We start from the raw sequence: 23,394 nt of genomic DNA on the forward strand, positions 1-23,394 counted from the left end.
TGCTCGGTAGGGAGTCTGCTTGAGGAGTCTTTCTCTCCCTGTCCTTCTGTCCCTCCCCCTACTCATGCTTTCTCCTTCTCTCAAATAAATCTTAAAAAAAAAAAAAAAATGAAGTCACTATCTTTTGGTAGCATAATCACAGATGTGACATCTCCTACATTTTGCTATATTCTTTTGACAAAGGGATTCACTAAATCCAGCCAACATTCAAGGGTAGAGGATCAGAGGATGCCATAGACAATAGAAGGAGTGTTTCTGGAAATCACTTTTGAGATTGTCTGCAACTGCCATGTTGTGAGCCAGAGCCAGAAGTCTCTTCTAAGTCACATTCGGATGCCTGACTCATAAAACCCTGAGATAATTTTTTAAGCCACTAAATTTTGAAGCAATTTGTTACACAGTATGACAAAAGTTAATATAATGGGAACCTCAAAGAGACAGAATTACTCAGGGCTTCCCATGAATGATGTTTAGTCAATGCACTAGGTAAATAACCATAACCAGCTGAATTACTGGTTAAGGGTAAAGAAAACATGGAAAAAGTTGGAAAATACAATTATGAATACCAGCCATAGTCTTGTGATTCTTGTGGCTCACCACAGAAATAATTGCAGTATCAATTCACATGGCAATGGATATGAAATAAAACAAAGATGATAATTTTAGTGTTTCTGTATTTCTACTAGAAATTATAGTCATGGAGAACCTGGCTTTCTGCATAAAATTGCCTGATATGCATGCATTACTTAGGTTTTGAGATGCAGGTGTGAGCCACCCGTGTTTCGGTAGTAAAAACTTACCAGAAATAGCATGTTTTTCTAGAGCCAACAGGTGCAACAATAGCAGCTTCCAACGTTCTGGATCAAAGGTAAAGAAATATGTTCTTTCAGCCAACAGTCCCTGCGGTTTTCTGTTGAGTTGTCAACTTCTTAATTTTGGCAGGAGTAGGAGATGTCCACATGGGCAAATTCCGTAGTGTTGTTTTCGTTTTATTTCTTAGAGGTTTAAATTGGAGGCTACTCTTCCATCTCGCCCAAGATCATTGTATATATTTATTTTCCTTCATTAAATCTTTCTTTTAAAATAGCTGGTAGTTTCTGTTAGTTATAGCCAAATTCCAACTAGTGCCATGAGTCTTAAAGGCCTGAGAAGTATGAAGTCAAAAAGAGACTACAATGTAAAAATAAAATCAGATTATATTGATAGATTATAAATAAGTATTCTAATTAAATGCCAATCGCCTTTACAATTTTTTTTTTTTAAATTTTTATGCACCATTCCTGTCAGAACACTTATGGTCAATTTTAAAACATACTGTCAATGTGTTAATGCCTTATTTTCATACTGACAAAGCAAAACCTAATTAAAGAAGAGCTACTGAGTCTGATAAACCTTTCATGCAGCTCCCCTGAATGGTGACACCTTACAAAGCTGTAGATCAATATCAAAGCCAGAAAAACGACATTGATACAATTCCATTTACTAGACTGACAGAACTTTTCTAGCTTTCATTAGTTTTTACATGTACTCATTTGTGTGTGTACATGTGTGAATAGTTCTAATTTGACTCTGTGTGTGTGTGTGTATTCATGTGCCCACCACAGTCAAAATACAGAAGTGTTTGATCACAACAAACTCTCTGTACTACTTCTTAGTAGCTATACTCATCTGCCCACCGCTGTCCTTGTCCTTTGGCAATTGGCAATCTGTTTTCTATCTATTCTTTTATTACTTCAAGAGTATTACATGTATAGACTTATACAAAATGTAAGTTTTTGCGATAGGATGCTTTTTTCACTAAGCTTAATGCTCTTGAAATACATCAAAGTGGTTATACGTATCATTAATGGCTTCCTTTTTATTGCTGAGTAGCATTTTCTTGTATGGATATACCAGCGTTGGCTTAACCACTCATCCTTTGAAGGATACTTGGGATGTTTGCAGTTTTAAGTTATAAAAAATAAAGCTGTTAGGAACCTTTGTGTTCAAATTTTTGTGCAAACACAAGTTCCATTTTTTTTTTTTTCTGAGATAAACGCCCAATAATGGGATTCTAGGTCTTATGTCAAGTATAACGTAAGTATAAGTATATAAATTGATAAGAGTTTTGGGACTTCATCAAGATAAGAAGCTTCTGCACTGCAAAGGAAACAGCAAAACAAAGAGGCAACCCACAGAACTGGAGAAGATATTTGCAAGTGACACTACAGACAAAGGGCTGATATCCAAGATCTATAAAGAACTATGGAATCTGGGAAACAAACTGAGGGTTTTAGAAGGGGGGAGGATGGGTAAGCCTGGAAATAGGTATTAAGGAGGGCACAGATTATAGGGAGCACTAGATGTTATACACACACAATGAATCATGGAACATTACATCAAAAACTAATGACGTACTATATGGTGACTAACATAACACAGTAAAAAAATAAATTAATAAATTGATAAGAGACTGCAAAACTGTTTTCCATAGTGCCTGTGTTACTTTACATTCGCCCCAGCAACATACATGAGATACAGTTTTTCTGCATTCTTTCCTGCATTTAGTGTTATCATTATTATTATTTTTTTTTAATTTAACCACTCTAATGTGAATATGGTGATAACTCATTGTGGTTTTAATTTGCATTTCCCTAGTGGCTAATGATGTTTAACATCTTTTGATGTATCTCTAAGATTTTGAAGACAGCCTTACTTCATAATTCAATGAATATTGGATATAACTATGTAGTCTTAGTAATTCTGATTACAAGTCAAAATAAATCTCTTGTAATGTTCCCTTGTGATTTATGTGCATTTATGAGGTTTATGAAATACAAATCACATAAAAGAAGATATAGTTAGAACCAAACCTCATTAATCTGTTTTCCTCTATTTCCTAATATATGATAATTCAGACAAATTCTGCTGTAATTTTTCTCTCCTAAGTGAACTATTATTTTTAGAAGCTAAAGAGTGAGAAAAGAAGTGACAAAGCATACAGATTTTTCTATATTTTGTTTACATTTTCAATAAGCACAGAATAATATTTATTGGGATATATAGTCATATGTATCATATATATATGGAAATATGTGTATAGCAAAAAATATGTAAAAGACACACAAGCATTTTATATACCAACTCTAATAATAGGAGCTAGTCCAGATTAGGGAGACGGTGGAAAGGCTGGTGGGAGAAAATGTATTTAGTATTCTGTTATTATTTGTTAAATTAGATAAGTGTGACATTAGAGCAAAATGGTAACATCTATTAATACTGGGTGGTAAAATAGTGGTTGCTATACATTTTTGTACATTTATACTTGACATTTTTATAAAAAACAAAAAATTAAAATGCAATGTAATGTACTATTAGATATTATACATCTAAAATGTATAACGATGGCTTATATTTGTTGAAATTAATATTTTAATATATTTTTTACTTCAAAATGTTCACCAATTTGAATAACCCATCTTACCTTGACTAAATTAAGTGGAATAAGTAATACACTCAAAGAATAGGCTTTGCAAACATATTTAACTATAATCTTTAATTAAGCAATTTGAAGACAGGGGCACCTGGGTGGTTCAGTCAGTTAAGCTCCTGACTCTTGATTTCAGCTCAGGTAATGAACTCAGGGCAGTAAGACCAAATCCTGTGTGGGGTTCCATGCTATGTGTGATGCCTGCTTAAGATTCTTTCTTTCTCTCTCTCCCCCTCCCCCACTCACCATCCCGCTTGTGCTCTCAAAAGGAAGAAAAAAAGAAAAAGAAAAAAGTAATTTGAAGATTTTTAACATCTTCTGCAAAAATTTAACAATAGAAACAAATGGATATTTTACTTGTACAAGATAAAGTATTCAAATACACACACACAGACATGAAATGATTATGACATAACAGTATTGTTCTCTAGTTAGAACAAAATTCCTAATAATTGATTAATACCTACTTAGTGATTATGTTGTACTGAAACTACTCCAAGCATCTTATTTTTCTAAACTAATCTGTGGTCCCGTCTAGTCTGGTTTTAGAGTCTATGCCCTAGCAACTATACTAGATATCAATATACCATTGCACGAGACAAATCAGGATAAAACAAAAACCCTCCCACTAAGATTTTTTAAGAATATATTAACTTTGAAAATGTCTTACTTGCTGCAAAGTATTCTTTGAAAAGTTAGACTAAAAGGCAAATCATCAATAGCTCTAACATCACAAATATTTGCATTGTTTTTCTTATCATATTCAAGCAAAACTTCATAAAAATAACAAAGGGGCTGCCTTATAGAATCATGAAGAAATAAAATGGCAAGAGGTACATTATTCAAACTAACAGCCCCATCTGTGAGGACAAATAAAGGTTACCTGTCTGTCCCCTAGAAATACTTGTTATAAATGAGTAAAACTGAATAGCGTAATTGACTCTATTCTTTGAGCTAATATAGAGTTTGCTTTCTACCATGGAGGGCAAGTTACTTTCCAGGTTAAGACCTTTAAGAATAACTTGAAAGAGAATATCCATTGAATTGAGCTCATTTTTAAAAGTTCTGCTTTCAATAGACTCTAAATGTTGAATGGTCATGCACTGAAGCTTGAAGAAATATTGATGCTCAGTGTATTAGTAATGAGAAAATAAAGGAAAAGTCCATTTTCTCTCCTGTAAATCTGAATTAAACTGAGCTAATTTTGTTTACCAGCATGCGTTGAATTGCCTTCGTTATTATGACTTATAGGTAGACATTTATGTTTAGGTTATAAAAGCACCATTATAGTGATTCATGGTCTTTGAATTAAAGTAGGGCCTGGTGAGGAATGGTAAACAGGTATTACCAGAGTACCTAGAGTTTTATTCAAGAACATACAGAAAACTTGAGCGTAATTTTGGAATATATCTGTCAACAAGAATTAATGTTTCAAAAATTAAACTAAGAATATAGAGTAGCATGAATGTGTTGTTTCCTGAAGTGAGTCCTGGGAATGGTTGATGATGACATTACAGAGCGGAAGGAGAATTTGGGTAATGGAGAAAGGCTTGAATTAAGGACTGGAGAAGAAAAAACACTTATCATGGCATCCATTGTCCATCCTGTACCTGACCTGGAGTGAACTCTATTGTTAGAAACACGACATCCCCAAATATCAAAATTACTTAATACAGGTATTTTGAGGTTTGGGACACAATCAATATTTGAGTTCCACTCAGAAAAGCATGGAGGATATAAACCATTTCCCTTCTCTGCTTCAAATCTTTCTTGGGTTTTGGAACCCCAGAGCTTGGAGATCATGAAAATTTATTATTTAATCAGCGATTTGTATGGGTTTTAGGATTTTCAAGAGTCACTGACATTGTTGTGGCTCTACCATGTGCTCTTTTGAGATAAGAGTTTCATACAGAGTTCTGTACTTTTTGTGTACTGCACAAAGATATTAAACTTCAGAATTATTTAGTTTTGTTGGTTATTTGTTAATTTTTAATATAGGAAATTGAACATGTTTCAGTCTTAGTAGGAAGAGATAATTTAAGAATTTGATTTTGAAGATATGGGCCAGAGTAGAATAAATTAGTACAATCTTCTTAACCAAGATAATGTTTGTTTGTTTTCCTAAACAAAACAATGGGAGGCAGAATCTTTGTAAAGGGACTAATTTTATTTTTTTTCATGTGAGAAGAACCCAAGGGCATGAACAAATTTTGTGGAAATCACTAAGAGGAAATTGAGATTTTCTATGTGGTTCCTACTCTATATAAACTTCCTTTGGCCTTTGAAAACTCCAGCTTCTTTTCTCTAAAACGGGAATACTAATGTCTTCCTCATTTGGCTTACAGTGGTGGTCAAATGGGATAATGGATGTAAAGGCCTTTTTTGAAAACTGAAAAGACTGATAAAAATGTTAGACATTAAAATACTGACCAAAATCAAAATGCTTTCAAGAAGAAGTTTAATCGCTTTACCTTAATCTTTTTTTTTTTTTTTTTTTTGGTGAAGAAATTGAAGTATCAAAGCTTTTATAAGTTCAATAACTGAATGAGAATAAGGACAATCCTATGATTTAAGTAGTATTTTTCTGTAATGTGGTGAATATTTTTTAGTTACTCATCAAGTTTAAAGCCTGTTTGATTATGTAGGACTTAGATTTCCACTTGATTGAATGCCTACTAAAGGGAAGATTTTCTTAAATTTAATCCAAATTCATCTGCCAGTTTTTAAAATGTGATTAAAGAACCTCTAAAATGCCCTTATTATGCATGGTTTTCATGTCACAAAAAGGATAACATTTTCAAAGAGCAGGTTTCACTATTTTAATTTACTTTTTCTTCTAAACTGATTCTTGTACAGACTTCATAATTTATTGTTCTTTCTCTGTCCTAAAAGCCTTCAACTGACATGAACTTTTCAAGAGTGTAAATCAGTATTGAATAAAATTGATCATCAGTGTGATTCTGTTTTAATCACCGTCTTTCCTGGATAATTAAATTATTATATTTGAAGAAACTGTATCCTCATTTGATAAGAAAAATATATATTTGCCATTCAGAGGCCAACACAGTAAATAAGTTTTCATGGTGAAATTTAAAAAAAAAAATTGGAGAGGAATGACTACGACTTATTTTAGACAGTGTGTACATTTGGTTATGCAGAATGAGTATACTAAACTTACTCAAAAATTATGTCACTTAGCTTTCAACTGTTTATTTAATGTTTACATTAACATATATGAGGAACATGCAGGAAAGAACAAGAGCACTTCAAAAAGAGTGGTACAAATTTGAGAATCCCATTGAGTTTTACTATATGTAAACTCATATATGTTTACATGCTATGCAATATAATCTGCCAGATAGATGGCCTAAATACAATAAAATAATACTTAGAATGATATAATAATACTTAGAATAATACTTGGAATAATAATAATAGTACTTAGAATAATAATAATTATAATAATAATATATAATAATATAAATAATAAAATAATAAAATATAATAAATATATTCAAATATTATAAATATTTTTATTTTATTTTAAATATATAAAATAATAAAATATAATAATAATAATAATAATGCTTAGAATAATACTTAGAATACTTAGAATACTTAGAATAGATAATAACTTAGAATAATACTTAGAATACTTAAAATACTTAGAATAATACTTAGAATAATACTTAGAATACTTAGAATAATACTTAGAATAATACTTAGAATAATACTTAGAATGATAATATCACCACAGTCACAGTCACACTGAAGCAGTAGTGTCATTTTCTTTGACTCTCCTGATCAGTACAGTCTTTTAAATAAATCTCTTTTGTCTAATCCATTGCAAGCATAGCCATCACCCCAGCAGCCATCGTATTGATTTCCATGTAATTATTATAAACGTTAAGTTTCTATTACCATTGCATGTAGTAGTAACGCTTTATGCATCTCCAAAAAAGGAGAAATGATTTCTTTGATTCAGAGATATGCACATGAGTGATGAAAAAGAGATTCTCAACTGTACGAGAAAATGAAGAGGATCTCTCATGAGCTATGCAGTGCCTACAGCACACACCTGCACTGCTCAACACCGTTAGCTATGAAAGATCCTTCAAGTGCTGTGTCAGATTTCTATAACGTAAGTGATTAGAGATGCAGTGCTCATGCCACTGGGAGACTGTTCATGTTTAGCAACTTAAAAGTAAGTATTAGGGAAAAGAAATATCTGATTCCTTTAAACCTTAGGTTAAATGGCAAGCAATCAGCATAACCAGTTATTTAAATACTGTAGAAATACGCTTCTTCTGTCTTCGCTTCTCCACTTGATGGCCCATAATCTCTTTGTAGCTTATAGCGAAGATTTAAAGGGAAATAAACCTCAGATTGTCATTAGGCTTTAAACAAAAACTGAATTAATTACAGAAGCCAGTTCCAAAGACTCCTTTGCAGGAACAGGCTTGAAACTGTTATTCTTAAAAAAGGATTGCTGGCAAAGTTGCCTTTGGTCTGATGCCTGGGAACTTGGATTTGGGGAGCGTTTCCACCATTTTAAGATGTGTCTCAAACGACACCTCACTGTTGGTGCAAACACTGCAGTACTGAGTACCTGTTTCCCTTCTGGGAATCTGGAATTTTGGTGTGTGCTAGACAGATGGTGCCAATTCAACAGACCCCAGTCAAAAACCCTGGGCCCTGAGTCCCTAATGAGATCAATTCTTTTACATGTGTTATCGCCATTGCTTGTTGGAAGAAATGAAGCACCTTCTGTACATCTCCATGGGGAGAGGACTCTTGAAAATTTGCATCCAGCTCTTTCCAGACTTGGCCCCATGGGCCTTTTTCTTCCTTTTCAGTTCTGCTGTGTATCCTTCCTCTTTAATAAATCGTGGTCATAAATATAACTTTGTACTAAGTTCTGCAAGTTCTTCTAGGAAGACATTGAACCTGGGAGTAGCTAGAGAGCCCCAATAGACTTCTTCTTCCTTATCTGAACAAACTAAAAAGAATTTTCATAAAACTGTAATTGTGTTCAATTTTCTAACCAGGCTGAGAATAATACTTACCTTGAGGTTATTTTAACTCTAGGTATTTTATTTATTTATGAAATATACTTTTGTATTTTCTGCTTTCAAATTTGGAAGTTGAAAATATTACTTTGGGAGAGTAGTACGGATTATGTCTTATTTGAAAAATTGATTCTTTGAAATTTGTTGAAGAATGTTTATTCCAAAAAATTAGATGACAAAAAATTACTTTAAGTATGACCACAGCTTCATGCATAAAATCATATTTATTCCATAATAAGGTGATTCTCCAACTGAAGAAAATTTCAGTATTTCTTGATTTCTTGAATATCTTGATTACATTTTTTCTTCAGAATTATGTCCATGATTAACATATTTACATTAAATTTGCACAGATGATGATTTTAACACTCAACTGTTTACCTTTCCACCCACCTGCTACCCACAGAAAGCCTATCTTTAAAATATTTTAGTCCTAGTAAAAACAGTGAATTCCATTTTTCATATAAGGAATTATATATCATGAAAGTGGATAAATAAATAAAAAAAAATATATGCACAATTTTGTTCAAAATGTTAATGAAAAAACAAAATGAAATAAGAAAGTTCTAAGCAAATTACTAAATAAACAATATAAGGAGATAAGTGATTTTTGATAAATGAAAGTGATTGTAATTCTTGACATTGTAAACATAAAATGTTATGAAAATGAATTTTATGATAAAACCAAAGCCACAAACTCAAAATAGACAAGAGACTTGGCAAGTAAATTAAATGAATGAATGAAGCAGCCTTGTTGCACAAGAAAGGGCAACAACTCTGCTCTAGCAATTGTTGTCATGGCAAAAGATGGTCCTTTGTGTTACCAGATCATCTACTTTGTAAGAAGAAAATATGCATATTTATTTGTGATATCTCTGATATCTCTAATTTTAGCAACTAATGCAGCATGTTTGCTTGCCAGATTAGGCTATGTAACTAATAACTTACTTTTCTTGAAAGACATGGTCATTTTAAACAAGACTTTTGTACAAAATTCCAGATACAGAAAAAAGAGATATGTAATCACACACACACTCAAAAGGCTGCATTGAGATTTGAGATTTTTTATTTTGTTTTTTAAAATTTATTTTTTAGATAAGAAATATGACATTAAAAAACTTTCACTTATACATTCCTATTTGACATTCATGGACAAATCAACGAGTGTCACGGTTTTAGAAGCTTTAATAAAAGGGGCTGTGTATATATCACTCCTAAACTCTAAAGTCATGTGTGTGTGTGTATATTACAGTAGACGAAACTACAGAAATACTTAAGGTTTTCTCTTTATTCTCTTGAATTATTATTTATTTTCTAGCTGTCAATTTCTCATCTCCCAAATAAGGTAAAAGCTCTCATTTAATTTTTTTTTTTTTGAGTATAGTTGACAAGTGATGTTACATTAGTTTCAGGTGAATAACTTAGTGATATTAGAATTTTATACATTATGTTGTGTTCGCCATAAGTATAGCTACCATCTTTCCCATTATATCACTATTATAATATCATTGAGTCTATTCTTTATGATGTATCCTTATTCCTGTGAATTATTCATTCCATAACTGTCTCCCTCTTTCCTTGAACCACTTTGCCCAACTCCCACTTATGTCCCCTCTGGCAACCCTCAGTTTATTCTCTGTATTTATAGATAAGATTCTGTTTTTGTTTGTTTATTCATTTATACAGATTTCTTTTACAAGTGGAATCTTATGGTATTTTTTTTCTCAATCTGATTTATTTCACATAGTATCTTATCCTCTAGGTCTATCCATGTTTTCTCAAATGGTATGATATCCTTTCTTACAGCCATATAATATTTCATGTGCATACGTGTGTGTGCACGCACGCGCAAACTGTATCTTCCGTATCCATTCATCTATGTTATTGATGGATACTTAAGCTTCCCCCATAATTTGACTATTGTAAATAATGCTGCAATAAACATAGGGATGCACATATATTTGAATTAATATTTTTTAATATTTTTTGAGTAGATACTCACTAGTGTGATTACTGGATTATAGGGTAGTTCTATTTTTAACTTTTTGAGGAAACTCCATACTGTTTTCCACAGTGGCTGCACCAGTTTTCCGTTCCCAACAACAGTGGAAGAAAATTTCTATTTCTCCACATCCTCACCAACACCTGTTATTTTTTAATGTTTTTTATCTTAGCCATTCGAACAAGTTTGAGGTGATTTCTCATTGTAGCTTTGATTTACATTACTCTAATGATGAGTAATGTTGAGAATCTTTTCATGTGTCTGCTGGCCATCTGTATGTCTTACTCAGGGAAATGTCTGTTCATGTCTTCTGTGCATTTTAAATCAGATTATTTGTTTTTTGGGTGTTGATTTGTATCAGTTCTCTGTATATTTTGGATCCTAACCCTTTATTTGAAAAGTTATTTGCAAGTATCTTCTCCCATTCCATGGATTGTCTTTTAGCTTTGTTGTTTGTTTCCTTTGCTGTGCAGAAGCTTTTTATTTCAATGTAGTACTGATAATTTATTCTCACTTTTATTTCCTTTGCCTCAGGAGACATATCTAGAAAAATGTTGCTGTGGCCAATGTCAGAGAAATTACTGCTTGTCCTCTCTCCTAGGATTTCTGTGGTTTCAAGTCTCATATTTGGGTCTTTAATTTATTTCTGAGTTCATTTTTGTGTATGGTGTAAACAAGTGATCTAGTTTCATTGTTTCAGTTTTCTTAGCACCATTTATTGAAAAAAAAAAAACCCTCTTTTCCCCATTTTTATATTCTTGCTACCTTTGTTGAGGATTAATTGACCATATAATCGTGGACTATTTTCTACACTTCCTATTCTATTTTACTGATCTATATGTCTATTCTTGTGCCAGTACCCTACTGTTTTGATCACCACAGTTTTGCAGTAGATCTTGAAATCTGGAATTGTGATACCTTCAGTTTTATTCTTTCTCAGGATTGCTTTGGCTCCTCAGGCTCTCTGTGGTTCCATGCAAGTTTTAGGATTATTCTATTTTTGTCAAAAATGTTATTGGTATTTGATAGGGATTGCATCAAATCTGTAAATTGCTTTAGGTAATATGGACATTTTAACAATATTTTTCTTCCAATCCATGTGCATGAGGTATTTTTCCATTTGTTTGTATCATTTTCAATTTATTTCATGAGTTTTTTCATAGTTTTCAGGCTACAGGTATTTCACCTCTTTGGTTAGGTTTATAACTAGGTATTTTATTCTTTTTGGTGTGATTGTAATTGGTGTCTTGTTCTGCTTTAATTTCTCTGTCAGCTATTTCATTACTAGTGCATAGAAATGCTACCGATTTCTGGGTATTAATTTTCTATCCTACTACTTTACTGAATTCCTTTATTACTTTAGTAGTTTTTTGTTTTGTTTTCTTTTGTTTTAAAGTCTTTAGGATTTTCCATGTATAACATTAGGCCATCTGCAGATAGTGACAGTTTAGCTTCTTCTTTATTGAGAGGGATGCCTCATTTATTTTTCTTGTCTGATTGCTATTGCTAGAACTCCTAGTATTATGTTGAACGAAAGTGGTCTTGTACCTGACCGTAAAGGGAAAGTTCTCAGTTTTTCATCATCGAGGAATATATTAGCTGTGGGTTTTCCACATGTGGCTTTTAGTATATTGAGGTATATTTCCTTTATTTTCACTTTGTTGAGAATCTTTTCATCTCAGGAGATGTACCTTCCACTGACTCCTGACCAAAATACACATAAACACAACATTTGCAAACAAGCACATGCCCTACTGAAATTAGGAGAGTGTTATTCTGTGCCATTTCATCCAAAAGAATAAATCCACAATTAAGCTCAAACTGGAAAACACATTAATGTTCAAGAAAAACTATATCTCTGTGGTAATATTGAATATTCTTCTTTGGCTCTGGAGCACCTCTGAAGTTTTACATCTTATCTATCACAAATATATTTCCTATATGCACGTCCTATTTACATATATTTAATATATATTTGATTATATGTATTTATGTGTATTTAATTTCAGACTAACATTTTACATGATGAGGTTTTAACTTCATCATCTTAAGGGTTCTGTTTTTTAAGATTGATACTTGATGTTTCCAGATATATATATTTAGTAATTTTACTTCTCATGATATTCATATGGTTTTACTTCTCATGATATTCATATGATTTTGATATTCATAATTCTTAGTATTCATAGATAATGTAAATCTATTTATTTTTTAAAATATTAAATGTAAATCTATTTATTTTTTAAAATATTAGCATCTATTACGTATGTCAGTAAGTGATTTAGTGGCAATAGTCACAGATTAATATTTCCAAGAAAATAACTAAGGAGCTACAAGTTCAGTTGTATATAATTAATTAACTAATTAATTAATTACAATGTAAAGAGAACAGTTACCATTGTTAAATATTTATGTTTGATGGAGTCTCACATTTTATTATAATTAGTATAATAGCCACATATATTTCAAAGTCAAATTTAAAAATATGCTTTCACAAAACAATTCTGGAGGTGTTATTATTTATTTTCATTGGACTTTAATTCAAGGAAATGCTTTAAGATTCTCTTTCTCTCTCCTACTGTGGCTAACCTTCCTTTTGTTAAAATCTACTGTTACCTCAAGAAATATGGAGATATGCAAGTATTATCTAATACTTTTCTGAGATGTTTTTATCCTCCAGGAAAAGGGTGGATATTAATCACCACTTGCAAATCCATTGCATTTTCTTAACTGCTGTCCAGCTCTATGCCACAAGTCGTGCAGAAGGAAGCACAACTGATCACTTTCTTGACTAGAAACTATAGAGATATCAATGTATTTCTGACAATGTAAAAAGCCCTCGGTAACATTTTTTTTTTCCCTCAGATGTTCTTTATACTTATGATTTCCAGTTTTAAACCTAAAAAAGACAAGCCATGATCTTTCTTGCCTCCAAGTACTAAGAAAAAATGTGTTAAATGCTAACAACTGTGTATGTCAAAGAGTGACATTAGTTATCCTTTTTGCTTTTAAAATGAAAAGCTGAGAATGTCTAAGGATTTGTTGAGATTTTGAGTCACACGGTGGGCTGAAGTCTTATGGGGGACGGGGGCTAACATCTACATTCAAGTTCGCAACTGCAAACATAGAGAAAATGCTAGGTGTTAATGACTATTCTGGCAAGAGGCAAAGGAAACTACAGCAAAAAAAGGGAAGTGCATTTTTTTTTAAATTACATGTTCCCAGTTACCACATTGTATACCTTTAATAGCTTGCTTCATTGTCGAGTCTTCTTTTTATTTTCTGTTTTTTTCACTTCGCTCTCCAACTCAGTGTCCTTGTTTGAATACTCAGCTTGAGTAAGACAGGCATTTGGAAGAGAACAGTCTTTCCTGTTTCTTTGCTCACTGTCTTTTTTATTGTTTCCTAAAATGTATTATTTTTGTATCTTAATTCTCAGAACCATCCTCTTCACTGATACTCCTTTTTTGTTTGTTTGTTGACTGTGTTACTATTAAGCTTTTCTTACCTTCAAACTAGCAGTATTCTTATACCACTGAAATGAGATCCAAGAAGCCTTAAAAATTCCGTGTCCTTTATTTTTTTAATGGGTTTATTAGTTTTTAATTTTTTTAGAAAAGATTTTATTTGTCAGAGAGAGAGAGAATAGCACAAGCAGGGGGAGAAATAGGCCGAGGGAGAAGCAGGGGGAGGGAGAAGCAGAATCCCCACTGAGCAAGGATCCCATCTGCGGCTCGATCCCAGGCCCCGGGGATCATGAGCTGAGATGAAGGCAGACGCTTAACGACTGTGCCACCCGGGCATCCCAAATTCAGTGTCCTTTAGTGGCTGGCTATATTTCCCTGTACAAGTGAAGTTAAAAAAATGGTTTGCTATTTAAATATGTGAGGCGCTTGTGTGGTGTAGACACTAGCCCCTTGACAAAATCTTTATTTCAAGAATGTTAACTAGGGAAGCACCCTGGTGGCAAGGTCAGTTAAGTGCCTGCCTCCTGCTCAGATCGTGATCTTGGGGTCCTGAGATCAAGCCCCCTACCTTCCTGCATAGGGGCTCAGGCTCCCTGCTCTGGGGGAGTCTGCTTCTCCCTTTGACCCTCCCCCTCTCGTGTGCTCTCTCTCTCTCTCTCACACACACAAATAAATAAATAAATAAAACAAACCTTTTTTTGAAAAGAAGAATGTTAAGTAGGGGCAGCCTTGATATGTTGGGCAATTTCACTCAATACGCAATTTCCATAGCAAATGAAGACAGAGCGATGTTTAATATGGCCCAGGCTCCATCACAGTGAGAGAGGTACCGAATGAAGCAGGATGAACACATTCCAACGAAGCCTTACTGTCACTGGATGCTGAGAAAGCACTGAACAGTCTTGATTCGATATTTATGCACAGACTACATGTAAGTGAAAATGTTTTTAAAAATCCACATAATGTTTATTTTCTAGTGAAACAGAACTTTATTTTCAAATCTACCAGTTTCAAAAACAGAATTTTTCAGGACTTTATCTCATTTTCAAAAGAAAAGTTTCCATCACTGTTTTTCTCTAAAGGTTTTTAACTTAAGAACTTAGTTAATACTTAATAAAAGCAAGTTGCTTAATTTAATATGTGTTCACTGCAAAAAACAAACATCTTGCCAAGCATAAATCACTTTTACTTTCCTAATGTTAAGTCCTCCACAATTATTTGTTTACAGATAAGTGAATTTAATGCATACATGAATACATAGTAGTTATAAGGGCTTTCCTTCACCCTTAATATTAAGCTTTGTTCCTGACTACAGTTCAGTGTTTTCATCCTTGTGCTTTTCACCATGAGCTACAGTAATTAACTGAAATCCCTTACATGCAGTAGAATGTAAAAGATAACTAATATTTATTAAGGATTTACTATGTGTCAGATAGAGTTCCAATTACTTATCAAGAATATATTTATTTACATAATATTCTCAAATCTAATGTTGATACTATTATTTTCCAACATGCAGGGAGGAGAGTTTTTTTGTTTTTGTTTTTAAGATTTTTATTTATTTATTTGACAGAGATCACAGGTAGGCAGAGAGAAAGGCAGAGAAAGAGGAGGAAGCAGGCTCCCCACTGGGCAGAGAGCCTGATGTGGGGCTCGACCCCAGGACCCTGGGATCATGACCCGAGCCAAAGGCAGAGGCTTTAACCACTGAGCCACCCAGGCGCCCCAGAGTTTTAAGAAGGATACAATCATGATGGGCCTATTCAAATTTGCTAAAAAAAAAAAAGGAAATTTGATTTGTTTTTTTCAAATAGGTGATTTCATTATAAATTCAAACTCCTTATTGGTCCTTGAAACAATAGAGTTAGACATTATTTTTAAATGAGCTGCTCTCCTATCAGGTAGATTTTTCTCGGGAAATGTACTTCCCAATTTTAAAGCCCACTTTCTTACATTTTTAAACCGAAATTGAATACCAGTGAAACAGCACTCTCCAATGTTCAATGGCCTAGTCAGTCAAAGGTCACCTTCGAAACAAGGACATAGAAATACATGGCTTTCTTGCCAATTCTGAAACCAATTTGTATCTCCTGAGAAGCATGGCAATTTACTGTAATTATCAAAACAATGGGTCAGTGTGTTGTAAGGAAATTTTAGTCCTTAAAATGATCTCAAGCCAACTGCAAAAAGGTAAACATCAAACTAAATCAACTTCCCCCCGTCCTGTGTTATGTCTGTGCCTCGCCCGGGTTTGGGCTCCCCCAGCTGAGTCTGCCCTCCTTAGCGTCATTGCAGTTTGTTGGTTTGTCTCTTTTTTTGTTTTCTATCAGACCATTAAAATGTACTTGGCTTTAGTGATAGTAAGATACTAACATTACTATACTCGCTTTTCTTTCTTTCCTATTAAAGATAATGCTTTTAGCCAAACAGGAAATCTAAAGGTAGAAATTTTAGACTCTAAGAATAGACAATGGATAACGGCACATTTAGGGTATCTGATACTTTTTAAGTAGTACCCTCTGTTGCATTCCAAATTCCTGTCACCTGGTCCCGACATGTTGCTGGCGGGCTTCCGTTTCAGATTTGGAGCATAACAGCATGATACAGTTCTCCACAACTTTTTGGAGTTCTCTTTCCTTTCGTTCGGCTCTAATGAAATAGAATTAAAACAACCCTCCTCCCCAACGGAACAAAACAAAACAAAAAACACACAGTGTGGGATTGGATTAAAAGTCTTTAAACTTTAATTTAGCAAAGCAGGCTGTTCCAATACAGAAGAGCATAAAATCCTTATGGCATTCTTTTATTGGCAACAAATCTGTTTTTTCAAATACCAATAGCCTAATCATAAGGACTGGCCTCAATTTCTTTCACCATGGGGTAGCTTCTCTCTCTGTGTAGGATTAAGTAGAAGATAACCGCAAAGTGGAAGAACCACACATGATATTTTTCCCCCTACAGAAAGAGACAAATAAGAATCCATCAAGTGATCGTGTGTGTGTGTGTGAGGGGGGGGGTTTACTATTTATTAAGACGTAACCTTTCTCACTATTTAGAGAAAAGTAAATAAATATTTTACTATCTGAAACTTGTTATGTTTTTTTTTTTTGATTGATAAGTATTTTGGGAGATTATAGTAATCTTAAAGGCAATTTTTGAAAGTATACTTAGAAAACAAAGTACTCCTTCTAGTTCCAAAAATTTCAATCAACATAAGAAGCCCAATTTACCCCTTACTGGTACCTTAATATGATTTCCAAAATGCAAATCTAACTCAGATTGAGAAAACCAGCTGTGAAAGTGTGTTGTGTTGACAGACACTGTGATTCTAGCAATGTAATTTAGTGTTTCTCAGCTTTAGTGACCTTTTAAATACTAAAATAAAACCCTTTTTCTCTGTGGTCGGAATCATTTTGGCTGCTTCAGATCTTATACTTTACAATACAAACACTTCAAAACAAAGAAAGCCAGTGGGAATACAAGGTGAAAGAAAATTTTAATAGTTGTAGGACATATTGCCATAACCTATTGTTATAATAGTTAGCTAAGTCGAAGAAACATTCAAACCATTTATTTTTCCTATATCAGCCATTACCTGATTATTGAATAAGTATTTTTTTTTTTAATTTAAGTTTTCAAGGCCCAATTGTTAGAGCTTACATAAAGGTGCCATATATTGTTCTTAAAGAGGTTGTAGAGGATAGAGGTTAAGAGCTGGGATCTTACCTCAGATTACCTGGGTTTCTGACTATATGACTTTCAGGTTTATCATCCTTGGTCAGACAAAGAGTTATATAATTTATTTTTGTCTCAGTTTCTTCATTTGTAATATATAATAAGATTGTTGAGAGAATGAAATTTTCAAAAACATCTGCACATTTCTTAGAGCATTACCAGACACAAAGTAAGTGCCCCAATATATATTACTGAATTATTTTTTTCTCATTATTAAACAAGAAATTGGATCCTAAACACATAGTTTAAGAACTCAGTAAACTACCCCTCCTTGCCTAGTTTTACCAATCTCAAGTGTCATGGGTTCCTCACTTTGTTGAATTTTGCTTATTAACTTGGCAATGCAGTTGTTTTGAAAATAAAGATTTTTAGGGGTGCCTGGGTGGTTCAGTTGGTTAAAGCAACTGCTTTTGGCTTAGGTCATGATCCTGGAGTCCCAGAATCAAGTCCCACATGAGGGTCCCTGCTAGGCAGGGAGTCTACTTCTCCCTCTGCCCTCTCCCCTCTCAGGCTCTCTCTCTCATTCTCTCTCTCTCTCAAATAAATAAATAAAATCTTTTAAAAAATAAAAAAATAAAGATTTTTGATATTATGAAGTTATATTGATATTTGCATATTTGTATGCTTGTGGTAAGGACCTCAGTATATGGGAGGTAGTATCAAGAAAAAAAAATAAAAAAATTAATTAAAAAAACCCAACAGTGATAATATTGTTTCTTGTAACATTAAGTTCTGTCAGTAAATTTATTTCATGCTACTTCCTGTCATAAGCACCTAAAGCTTTTTCTCTCCTGTGACTCACACTGTTAGTTCGGTGCAAGATAAAAAGTCACAGTTTTGGTTTGTCACTTGAAAAAACATTGAGATGAAAAAACAACAGTGTCTCGTGAGATGACTGCCTTTTACATTATGCCGAGAAGATAAAGGGTTGCATGTTTACAATAAGTTAGCATAGATTTTTGGGATCTATTTTAGCACAGAATACGTGTGGTGGAAGAGCCAATTAAAAATGCTGCAAAAACTCACGTTTTTCCATAATTTCCTAAGCTAAAAGACTTCACTATTGATTAAAAGCAAATGTGAACAGAACACTACTTCTTTTAAAATGCCTTTTGAATTAAACTGCCCTTTTGACAACAGGGAAATAATAGAAAATAAACAGCAACTTACATATAGGGGAAAAATATTTTGAAGAACAGTGAAACTAATCTGATACGATGGGACCAGAGAAAACTCTAATCTGATACCAAGCACTCCATGTTTCAAGTGCTCAAAGAGAAGAACTACCCTAAATGAGTCATTAAAGGAGAATAGTTTGGCAGCTTCATTTAAAAATATACTTACCATATGGCCTGGCAATTGTACTTCTAGGCATTTTTCCCAGAGAAGTAAAAATTTATGTCCACACAAAAACCTTTGCACAATTGTTCGGTTGTTCATAGCAACTTACTTTTTATAGTCAACCACCAATACTTTTCCCTCAATAGATGAATGGCTAAACTGTGGTACATCCATACCATGATATACTTATTCAGCAATAAAAAGGAATGGAATGTTGATATATATAACTTGGATGAATCTCAAGGTGATTTGGTTGGGTGAGAAAAGCAATCTCAAAAGATCATAGATTATGTGGTTCTATTTATGTGGCATATCAAAAGGATCAAATTACACGTAAAGATGGAAAATAGTTGAGTGATTGCATGACTACAGATATTGGAGAGGAGCAGGGGACGTGTGACTATACAAGGGTAACATCTTCAGGGTGATGGAATGGTTTTGCATTTTAATTATAATGGTGGCAACACAAATCTACACATGTGATAATACGACATAAATATATATAGACTCAAAAAAACCTTTGAGAGCTGATTAATAAGAACTGTAGTGGATTATTTATTAGGTGGTCTTTTGAATTTAATTCCTTTTTTAAACTGCAAATCAGATATTCGATAAACACGCCATCATGGATATTTTTTTCATTGTATCATGAGAAGCTTGTTCTGATAACAGGTAGAGGCAGAGATGACCCTGGTGAACTGATGGCAGGACTATTTCACAGTTGAGGGATTTCATTTGCAGAATCAAAAAAAAAAAATTAGAGCATTTTAATCAAGAAGCACTGAAGATTTGAGTCTACATTTGCTCTAATTGTATTATACAAATTTAATAATATTAATAAAACTAAATAATGAAATTGATTCTACATATTAAATGTTTTCTACCAATTTTTAAAACAACAATATGTTATAAATAAATCTTCAAAAGTACTAACCTTTATCCCATCATCGAGTGACACTGTTTCAGGCACCTGGGGCAGAGAGGTGACCAAAGCATAGATTATATTCCTTTCCAACATCTCACACACACACACAGACTAGAACAGGAAATCTAAAATCAATCGGATGAATGATAAGAGTTGGAAAGTTTTGCTTTTAAAATGTCAAGTAAAAACTCCTTCCTCTTTGGATTACTCACTTGCCTCAGCTTTTATGAAATTATTCATTCCTGGGTTTCCACTGACCTCTTTTTTCTTAGACTTCCTCTTCAGGCTGGCTGTGATAACTTTTGTTCCACAGCATTCTGTCCCGGTTTCTTGTCCTCTTCTACACAATGCCCTTGGGGAAGGTACTGTGTTTCCATGGCTTTGATTATGAGCCACATTTTGATGACTCCCAAATACATTTTATAGCTTACAGCCTTTGCTGGAGTTCTAGTTGGATCGATTTGGCATTTTACGTAGATTATCTTGAAACACTGAAAGTACAGCACTCTTTAACCCAAATCATCATTTTCTCCTGGCCCTTCCCACACATCAAATATGCTCTGTCCATTTCCCTCTTGTCAATAGCATCACTGTTCTCCTAGGTGTCTGTGTCAGCAACTCTGAAATCATCCTGCACCCTTTCACTCCCATCCCCAAAGCCCACTCCCATCAGATAAAACCTGTGCACTCTCAAGTCCTCCTTCTAGAAGCCATCCCTCTACTTCCACTCTCATTGCTGCTCTGCTACCTGAGGTTACAATCAGTCTCAGTACGATTTCTGGAAAAAAAATCTCTAGTTGGTCTCAATACTGTCCTTTAATTTATTATTCAGACCACATCCAGACTTCCTTAAAGTGTTTGTAGGAAAGTCACTATCCTGTTATATGTTGTTTCAATGTCTCCCAACTCATGATAGTAATGGTTTCTGATGCTTGTAAGATCTGCTTCTGCTTTCCTCTTTCCTATTATGTCTTCCATTTCCTCATTTGATGTTCTGTGATCGAACCATACATTTTTTTTTTAAATTTCACAAGTGAATCATACTCTCTCCAGCTTCTGTGTAAGAAATATTGCCTCTGCAACACTTTCTCTGCCTTCTAAATCCTCACTTGGCAAACTGCTAGCCCTCATTCAGTTCTCATCATGTAGCTCAAAAACATGGCTTCCTCCAGGAACCTCACCCTGTGCCTCTGGTTGGCTATGTGCTCCCTATATTTGTGTCCAGTATTTCCTTTCTCATGTATTTGTATACTTATATCATGTTGATTTAAGAATATTGGTCCATGGTGAGGATAATTATAATGAAAGATTATCATCTCATAATTTATATTTTTTATGGGTCAGACATTGGTCAAAGTCATTTGTCATTTCATTTCATATATTATAACTTGATTAAAGCATATGTGCAGATATTTTAGAGTTTCAAATAGTTATGCTGGGTTCCCTGATTCTGCCTAAATTTCCTCTTCCTCTGAGCAATGTCTTTTACCTCATTAGCCACTTGAACTTCTGATCATCAGGTCAAGTCCTGAGCTAAAATCAAGAGTCAGATGCTTAACTAACTGAGCCACCCAGGCACCCCTATATTTATATCTTCATTTTAAAGAACTTTATCATTATGCTTATACTGCTGCTTTGTTTTCTTTTTTTAATTTATTTGAGAGAGAGAGAGAGAGAGAGAGAGGGAGAGAGTAAGAGAACTTAAATGGGAAGCAGTAAAGGGAGAGGGAGAAGCAGACTCCCTGTGTGGGGCTGGATCCCAGGACTCTGGGATCATGACCTGAACTGAAGGCAGACTGGGCCAGCCAGGCACCCCTAGACTGACTGCTGCTACTTGATTTTCCAGTGTTTAGCTTTAGCTATGAAATTAACACCAGGATATGTAAATGTATCTCTCTTTATCTCTCACCTCTACAAATATAAGAAACCTTTCCATCTTCCCAAATTCCTGATATGATTATATTATCATTTTGCTCATATCCATGCCCCATAGTACCTAATTATGACCAGGGAGTTGTTATTTATGGGTAATTCATATATTACATTTTTTCACTGCAAATAAAAATTTATTTTCTTCACTTTTCTGTAAAATCATCATTAATAAGATTAAAACCTTCACAATTTATTTTATTTTGTGTTTGGTAATGTCTTTTAATCTGAATACTGTATCTTTAACTTCTGGGAAATTTTCTTGAGTTATTTCTTTGATAATTTCTTTCTCTTAGATATTTTTTCTTTGTTCTTTTTTTTTTTTATATAGATTATCTAGGTTAGACTTTCATTTTACTCCCCTTAATTTTTATGTCACACTTTTTTTTTTCTTTCTTAATGTTCTATTTTTCAGGATATTTTTTCAACTTTTTTTGTTGTTTGGTATAATTTTTGCTATGGTCTTTTTTTTTTTTTTTGGTCTTTCTCTTAACATTCAAAGGCAAATTTGTTCTCTGAATGATTTATTTTTGTAATTCTCAGTTTAATTCCATTTGTAGCTTTTTCTTTTTGAGGATATTTATGATAGTTCTGAATTCTTCTACCTGCAAAAATCTGTCTTTTCTACCTATGACATTTTTAAGATATCTTTCATGATGGGTGCTTTCACCAAAAGTCTGGTGATCGTTAGCTTTGTGTTTTTGTTTCAGAGTTAACCATTAAAAATATCATTAAAAACTGAGTAAATTGGTTGTTGTACTCTTCACAGAGACTAGACAAGACTTTTTCTCAGGGAAACCCCTTTTAAAATCAGATGCACTAGAGAACCGCCATTCTTTCTCCTACCAGAAGACTACAGCTCTGTGAGGATCTAGAAGCCAAATAGGGGAAGAGTTTTGAAGGTGTCAACACTTAGGGTATGTGTATTCACTTAGCTTCCCCGTTTTTCATACATGTCTCCTGCCACCACCTAACCTCAGCATCCTCTGTCCAGCAAGTCCTTATTTCACACCCTCTAATGCTCCCTTCTTCTGAAGTCACACCTTCAAAACGTTGCTAAGAAATTTTTAAAAATTACATATATGCTCTATCGTTTTGTTTTCATGTGCATCAACTAGCAGAGCAATCTAAAAATATCTTAGCTTTTCAGGGGGAAGCCAGTAAGTAAATGCGATGTTGCTGTTGTCATTCCCTAGATTTTCAAATGCACCACCCACAGATTCAGTTTTCAAGATTTTGAATTAGTTACAAATCAGCCTCTGACCTTCAAGCTGACAAAACTTTGGTAGGGGTCCTTTCTGCTATTTACTTTGTGCTTTCCAGTTTGTGCTTCAGTGTGATGGATTTTTACTGTAGTTTGGGACATAGTAAAATGTGTGTGTTCAACCTGTAGCTTTATGTCTGTCATCTCATTTAACTTCCATGACAATTCTCTGTAATTGGTACCATTTTCATCT

This window comes from Martes martes (genome assembly GCF_963455335.1).
Source record: "Martes martes genome assembly, chromosome: 3".
NCBI classification, from domain to species: domain Eukaryota; kingdom Metazoa; phylum Chordata; class Mammalia; order Carnivora; family Mustelidae; genus Martes; species Martes martes.